Source organism: Amblyomma maculatum, chromosome 5, assembly GCF_055883805.1.
Source record: "Amblyomma maculatum isolate TAMU_Amacu chromosome 5, ASM5588380v1, whole genome shotgun sequence".
Lineage (NCBI taxonomy): Eukaryota > Metazoa > Arthropoda > Arachnida > Ixodida > Ixodidae > Amblyomma > Amblyomma maculatum.
Window position 1 is genome coordinate 46,095,769 of NC_139348.1, and position 8,593 is coordinate 46,104,361.

Sequence of the window (8,593 nt, forward strand, 5' to 3'; positions counted from 1 at the left end):
GGAATGCAGAATAGGTCCTCAAGGCAGGCTAGTGGTGAAACCGTTTATTAAAAATAGTTATATAGAGATTCCTCCGGGGTCAGGCTTAGTCCCCTTCCCCTCACAAATACTAGCTGGAGTCTAAGTGTCTGGTTTGGTACAGCTGAGTAATTTTTCTGAAAGTGTAGGCTGGTGTGAATTCTACTTCTGAGGAGGGGGACGACGTTGCCCGGTTAGAAAGCGCGCGGGCGGCGGCATCTGTTGCCTCGTTTCCTCCTAGCCCCGAGTGGGCAGGAGCTCAGACGCTTAGGTAACGAAAGGTAAAATGGTGTCATAGTTCCTATGGTCAGGACTGACGTACATGAATATCATGTCAGACAAGGTGCGGTGAAAGCATTCGATGAGGACATTGGTCTGCGGATGATAACTAGAAGATGTCTTGTGGACGGTGTTGGCAGCGTGGAGTACTTCAGCAAGGACTTGGGAAAGAAATGTCTTCTCACGGTCGCTAATCACGATACGGGGAGCACCATGACGCCAGACAATCGCTCGCAGGAAAAACTCAACTTCAGAAAAGGCACCAAAGAAAAGAGGGACTGTTTCAGCGTTGCGAGTCAGATGGTCAATGGCGGTTACAACCCATCGATGACCGGCGGCGGTGAGAGGTGGGGGGCCAAATAAGTCAATGGCGACAGAATCGAAAGGCACGGATGGGCAAGGAAAAGGTTGAAGATGGCCGGCAGGAGGAGATATTGACCGCTTACAACTTGAACTTGTCGCTCACATCAGGAATATTTTCTGCACGAATGAAATATGCAAACGTAACTGTTATTTTCAAAGGAGGCGATAGAAACAAGATGACAAACTATAGGCCAACGTCTATTCTCCCTGTTTTTTTCAAAGGCTTTTGAAAAAGTAATGCTCAAAAGAATCGATGGATTCTTTTCTAAACATGCCTTAATAAATGCCAGTCAGTTTGGATTTCGAAAGGGCAAGTCCACGGAATCTGCTTTACTCTTGCAAAAGGAAATTGTTTTAAATAATATCGAACCTAAAAGTTTCACCCTTGGTATTTTCATCGACTTTACCAAAGTGTTCGACCTTCTTAATCATGAAATAGTAATCTGTAAACTTGAAAGCTATGGTGTCCGTAGTCTTTCCCTCCAACTCTTTCGTTCCTATTTAAACATGGGCCAGCAGGTCGTTTCGGTCCATAATCATAAGTCTAGCTCCTTTTTCATTGAATGTGGTGTCCCGATAGGTAGCCTTCTTGGACCGTTCCTCTTTAATGTACATGCTAACGACCTTCCGAGCAAAGCTTATCATACAAGTTGTATTCAGTACGCTGACGACACAAGTTTTGTTCTTATGGGATCTTCTGCCGATGAACTAATCAATAGTGCAAAGCTGGATCTTAGTGCTCTCCACAAATAGTCCACAGCTAATGGTTTGGTAGTTAACTCTAACAAGACCAAAGCAGTCTTTTTTCGTCCCCTTAGCCAGGATATTACAGTAAACAGTACTCTGCATCCAAAAAATAACATTATTGAAATTGTAGACAAGTTCAAATCACTCGGTGTTGTATTCGACTATCGCATGAGGTGGTCTGGACATGTAATGTATATTGAAAGCAAGCTCACTAGATCTTTTGGTTTCCTCTTGAGGCTGCGTAACAAATTTTCCCCAAAGCATAAGCTCCCTATTTATCATGCTTTAATTCAATCTCACATAAACTACTGTCACCTGGTTTGGGGTACAACATCCAAAACAAATCTAAACATCACACAAGGTCTCCAAAAGAAGGCAATTAGACTGATCGCTGGTGCATGCTACACTGCCCATACAGGAACAATATTTCCGGAATATAGGATTCACCTTGTGCATACTATGTTTGAGTCTCGTCTACATCACTGCCTTATATTGTCACCTCAATGCGTAACTGACTTCTTGAAGAATATATCCAGACTTAAGCCTTACGAGAAACCCCCTTCACACCAGAAGTAAACAAATATGGGACGTTCCTCGAACGAGGACGTTATATGGTATCCAGAGCCTTCGTTTTACATTACCATGCATATTAAATCATTACAGCATACACAACACAAACATCTTTACCGCGTCAATTAAGGACTTTAAGCTATATTTTATCAATTCCGCACTCTCTCTGTAATTTTCGTCCCTTGCCTTAAACATTATTACAAGAATAGTCATTTCATTTACATTACGTTTTGAAATATTTCGTGCATACTGTTACATTGTTGTGCGCCGTTGATTTACTGTGCTGTTTTTTAACTTGCTGTTTCATTTGTATATATGTGCTCTTTCTCTGATTCATAATTTTCATTTAATATATGTATATCTTCGCATTAATGTCACACGTCCTGTTGCCCTGCCATTACTGGGCCTCGGGCATTTCTCAAGCTATCGTTGTAGCTTTTCGCCCGAGGCCCATTTAGTGTATATTACTGGAAATAATTTTTTTTTCAATTTAATGCAACTTACCAGCAAAGAGATGGTTTTGGCTACGCTCCATACGATCCATATGCTCAACAAGACGCACGATAAGATAGCGATGGGATGGCGTGGCCTCGCGATGACAATGAAACCGGTGGTCTTCCTTGGAAAACTTGCTTCGATTCATGTTCGGCATCAATTCCTGTTGTACCCGCAAACTCAGCCGCCCGCCTAACAGTTTCTATATATGGGCGATGGATATGACAGCCTTTCCCACAACTTCCTAGTCTGTCCTGACTAGTCATAACTGAGAAGATCGTAACTCAAAGTTTGACAGTGGCTCTGGTCGTCCGATCAGATTCAACCCACGGCTCTTGAGCTCCTACACAAGAGCATTTTTGGATGGTGGCCTGGACAAAATGGTGACCTGAAACACCTCAAAAACGCCGCTGGGCGTTGCTTATTGTTTTTGTTAGTAAGAAGACACGGCAAGGAAGCGTGTCACTTATCGACGTCTGAATGCTCTGACAGTGCGAAACTGTTACATTTATCCATCAGTCTTCACTTGGGTCAGCTTATTTTTTCACTATCGAAGGTAATTGCGGTCTTCTTCAGACACAGATCGACCGCTGTGATATCGAGAAAAGTGCGCGCACTTGCCGCGGGTATTGTTTGATTTGTGCGATTACCTCTCGGTTTGTGCAATGCACCTGCTACGTTTCAGCGTCAAATGTATATTGTGCTTAAAGATGCTCATTTTAACTATGCTATATCCTACATGGATGATGTGGTAGCGTTCTCTGAAAGCCTAGAAGAGCATCTCCTTCATCTAACGAATATCCTTTTACGAATGCAGAATGTGCGCGTCACCCATATCGCCGGCAAGGTTCAGTTGGCAGCAACCGGAATGAATGTTCTTGGTTTCACTTTGGAGTAGAGCACAGTTCACCCGGATGAAGAGAAACTGCAGGCCGCTATGCAGCTCCCACCACCAAGCATCACGGTCTCCAGCGTTTCTTTGGCATGGTGGGATTCTACCGTCACTTCATTCTCTTTACAGGCGTTGTCGTGCGGGCTGGTTGGTTGTTCATTGGAATAAACAGCGCTAAGGACGAGGACAAAGATGATGAAGGCACCAACACAGCGTTGTCTGACAAATGATTTTATTTGTGGAATTTATTTGTGCTCTCCTGGCGGGCTAACAATTCAGAATAGGGCAACAAACTAACGCCGCATTCTTGACGATGCACTTGCGCTGAAGTGTAGTGATGCAATGTGATGTGCGAGGCCTGCGTGATATATCGCGTGATATTGTTCCGCGTGATATATCGTGTAATCAGGCATGCTTGCTACTTAGACTTTGTTTAAGCGTAGCTATCACACGGAGGTACTTAAATTTAATTAGACAGATGGACTCGCCGGAATGTTCACTTTGTGGCATCCTTCAGACTGCGGACAACATATTAGTGGTGTGTCCAGTGTATGTGTAGTAAAGCCAGCGAGAACACGCGCTGCAACACGAACGCTGGTCGGCAGTGAACAACAGCGTTTATTGCCCAGAGCCGAGATTTTAAACCTCTCGTGCTGAGAGGGTTACAGAAAAGGGAGAGAAGCGTGAGCGACAGGAACGCAGTCACGCGGCTGCCTTCAGCACAGCAACGCAGGCACGAGCGGCTGTCTTTGGCACAGGAATGCAGGCACGCGGCTGCCTTCGGCACAACCCAAGAAATGCAACATTTCTGCTCCCTTAAAATTGAAACCGCTGTACCGGTTTTCCTATTCTGATGGATCGTCTGAGCGTGCGCTGCAGGGATTCAGTCAATTCCGACGGAACCAGTGGGCGCTCCGTTGTTGCTGCAGATGGTACTTCACTCTGGTCGGCTGCTGACGCTTGAGGGCTTTGTTCTTGCTCCGATTCAGTGGTCCTGGGTGTATGCACTGGTGGCAGATCCGCACTGGTCGCCTTGTCAGGACCGCCTTCCAACTGCGCACTTGCAGTGGCCTCTACAGACGCAGTCCCTGGCATAAACTCTTCACGACGGCGGACTTGGTCGACATGGCGCTGCACTATACTCCGGTTGGCGTGTTCACTGTTATCATTCTCGCCCCCGACGTGGTCTGTACACTCCCAGGCACCCATCCTTGGCCGGAGCCGTTGTTCCGCACGTATACGCTGCTACCTGGTGTGATGGTCCAGTCGTGAGCGTCCGCCGACGAGTCCGCATCACTGGGTGGCAGACGTGTCTAGCCGGGAACGTAGCTGATAGCCGAGAAGCATCTCTGAAGGTCACCTTCCTTCTCTTTGGGGGGTCCGCCTCTAGTTGAATAACAAACGCATGAGGTTGCCTTCCAGCTGTCCGTCTCCCATTTTCCGCAACCCGTCCTTCACTGTCCAAACCGCTCTTTCTGCTGCTCCGTTAGACTGGGGGTGGAAATGCGCAGTGCGCAGGTGCACGATATTGTTTCTCGATACGAAAGTGGCGAATTCCTGACTTGTGTATTGGGTGCCATTATTGGACACGATTGTGCGTGGCACGCTAAACCGGCAAAACACGCTCCTTAGGCATCGGATTGTACTAGCGGTATTCGCGTGCTTCATGGGTACTGCTCCAATCCACTTCGTGTGGGCATCAACCAATAGTATCATCTTTCCGCTTAATGGCCCTGTAAAATCGATGTCAATACGGGACCACCGGTCCGCGGTCTTCGGCCAACTCACTAGTGGGGCTGCCGTAGGCATTGGCAGGTTCTGCGCGCAGTTGCGACACTGCGCAGACAAGTTTTGAATGTCCCTGTCCAGGCCTGGCCACCAAAACAATGAACGCGCGACTGATTTCATTGCCGAGGATCCCTGATGGGTTTCATGTAGCAGCTGCAACATCCGTTCCTGCGCTTTCCGCGGTATCACCACTCTGTTGCCCCAGTAGATAAGACGGTGAGCCCACGATAGCTCCAGCTTACGATAAAAAACGGCAACAAGTCTCTCGCCATTCCTTTAGTTGTTTTAGGCCATCCATGCAAAATAAGTGTGTGACACTGGCTAACCTCGGGTCTTTGGCCGTCAGCTCTTGCAATTCGCGCGTCGTCACTATACCTTCTTCCAGGGATTCCAATGAAAGGGAATACTCCGGCGGTTCCCCCCCGGTGCCCGGTTCCGTAGTCGGCGCTGGTCGCCTGCTGAGGGCATCTGCTGTCAGCAGCTGTTTCCCTGGCACGTACTGTAACTTGTACTGTTAGCCACCCAAGAATAGTGCCCACCATTGAATTCGCGCTGCAGCCATCGGCGGCGTCTGACGGTCAGGCCTGAGCAGTCCCAGCAGTGGTTGATGGTCGGTCAAAAGGGTAACCTGCCGACCTAGAAGATAGTCACGAATCGAGAAACGCCAAAGATGAGGGCTAGCGCGTTTCGCTCCAGCTGCGAGTAGTTTTGCTCTGCTTTTTTTAGTGTTCTGGAACGGAACTCAATTGGCATGTGTTCATTTCCTATCGAATGAAACAGCACTGCGCCCACACCATACGGAGAGGTGTCACACTCTAATTTCAGCTACTTCGTAGGATCAAAATGCATGAGAATTTGTGCATTCTTGGGGCTTTGTTTAGCTCGCTCGAATGCCGACTGCTGCGGTTGTAACCACTCCCAACGGGTTCTTTTCCCCATGAGTCGATATAACGAGCTCAGCACAGTCGACATATTCTGCAGAAACCGTGCGTAGTACATGAGCATACCAAGGAACGAACGCAGCTCGCTCACTTTACTTAGGCGCGGGGCTTGCATAATGGCGTCTACGTTTTTTTCGATAGGGTGTAGGCCTTGCCGATCTATACGATGTCCAAGGTAAGTCACTGAAGTCTGTAGGAACTTGCATTTGTCGGCCCTAAGCTTGATACCATGATTCCGGAATAGTTCCAACACATTCTTGAGCCGCGTTCCGTTGTCTCCTTTGCCTTCGGATACTAAGACATCATCAAGGGAGCCTTGGACGACTGGTAGCCCGCTGACTACAGCGTCCATCTTTCTTTGAAATATAGCTGGGGCAGAAGCTATTCCAAACGGAAGTCTGTTGTAACGAAAAAGTCCGCGATGCGTGTTGATGACAAAATGCCGCGTGACGCATCGTCAAGGGGCACAGTATTGTACGCGTCCTTCACATCCAAGGTGCTGAAGTATTCACCTCCATTTAAGTTCGCGAATATGTCCTCGACCACTGGAAGTGGGTAATGCTCTATATCACAAGCCGGGTTAAGCGTGACTTAAAATCTCCGCATATTCTTACAGTTCCATCCTTTTTCAGGACAACTACGATGGGCATAGCCCATTCTGAATGTTGCATGGGTGATAAGACACCAAGGGACAATAACCGATCAATTTCACGAGAGCCCTTATCACGGAGGGCGTAAGGAAGCGATGTGGCCTTACAGAACTTCGGCGTCGCAGTCTCCTTGAGCTTTAGGCTGGCTGGCGGTCCCTTGATGAGCCCCTGGTCTGTCGAAAAGACATCTTTATACTCAATGAGCAGTCTGTTCACCATGTGGTCGCTTGGCGCGTTTCTTGTTGTCGAATCCGGCGCAGTGAGTTCTGTCATCGGAACGCCCGTCCTGCCAAGTGCCGCAATCATATCGCGACCGCACAGGCTCGGTCCTGAACAGTCAAGCACAATAAGTGGACAGGTTACCGACACATTTTTGTATTGCACCGGAAGTTCGAGTTCGCCAAGCACCGGCAGTTGTCCCGCGTAATATGACAACTTCACATGTGGCGTTTTCAAGCGTGGCCCCTGCGTTTCGGTGTCAGTCGTAAACGTTCCGTGATATAACGCACGCCGGGGATCCTGTATCCACTTCCATTTGCAGATCTATTTCCCCCCACCGAAATGTGCGGCGAAACGGTGGTTCCAACCCGTTTTTCCTTTCCGAAATTAACGTCCAGATGTCTGCCTCATCCGTGCTCTCGTTGCCAGACGCTGTTTAAACTGTCATTGCCTTGACGCTTGCAGTTCGCCTGGCAGCATTTCCATCTGTTCTGGCCTTGTAGCATTTCTTTGCCAAATGACCGCGTTGCATGCAGCGGAAACATCGTGCGTTAGCCCAGCGGCAGGCGTTATCACCGTGTGTCGCGCTTCCACATCGTCCGCGCTCTTGCGCTGCGCCGCTGTTATGATTATCTCGCGATGAAGAGCGATGACTGGCTTGCATTCTTAGCACCGTTGGTTGTTCTGCATTAATATCGTTTGCATCTTTCTCGGCTGTTTCTGCTGCTATTACCAGCGTTTCAGCCTCCTCCAGCGTCAAGTCTTTCTTAGCCAGTAACTGCTTGCGTAGGTTAGTTGAGCGTACACCGCAAACAATTCTATCCCTCGGTATTCGGTCTAGCGCAGTCCCAAAATTGCAGGTCTGCTATGCGCCGTATTTTGACCAGAAATGCCTGCATTGCCTCACCCTCTTGTTGACAACGGGTGAAAAATTTATAGCTCTCCGCTATCTCTTGACGCTTCGGGTCGTAGTAGCTGTTTAAAGCTGCGACTGCTTCGTCATAAGTGAGGGAATTCGGCGTCTGAGGTGCAATTCGTCCCGCTAACACTTGAACAGTGTGCGTGCTGAGTGCTGCCACAAGCAAAGCTCGCTGCCGTCTTTGGTTGGTAATAGCATTGGCTTCAAAATATGCTTCAGCCCTTGTAGGGTACGCTTTCCACTTATCTGATGTGTCGTCGAAAGTTGGGAGCTGCAGGCTAGTCATAGCTCTCGTCGGTGCTTCACGTTGCGGCAGCCTGTCGGCTTCAACTTTTACCGCATGGGTAATTTTCGAACTCATCGCCACTGTAGTAAAGCCAGCGCGAACACGCGCTGCAACACGAACGCTGGTCGGCAGTGAAGAACAACGTTTATTGCCCAGAGCCGAGATTTTAAACCTCTCGTGCTGAGAGGGTTACAGAAGAGGGAGAGAAGCGTGAGCGACAAGAACGCAGTCACGCGGCTGCCTTCAGCACAGGAACGCAGGCACGCGCGGCTGTCTTTGGCACAGGAACGCAGGCACGCGGCTGCCTTCGGCACAACCCAATGAATACAACAGTATGCGTGCCAAAACAGTGTGCTAGCCGCTTCCTTGAAGCTTTTGGACAAGAGACCTATGTAGGATGAACGGCTGCTGGGTGCTTGGCAGGAC

General features: G+C 48.6%; 1 pseudogene; it reads right to left on the reverse strand.

Moving 5' to 3' along the window:
- Nucleotides 1-4,053: 4,053 nt before the first annotated feature.
- LOC146188227 (uncharacterized) lies at nt 4,054-8,217 on the reverse strand (annotated as a pseudogene).
- Nucleotides 8,218-8,593: the final 376 nt, after the last annotated feature.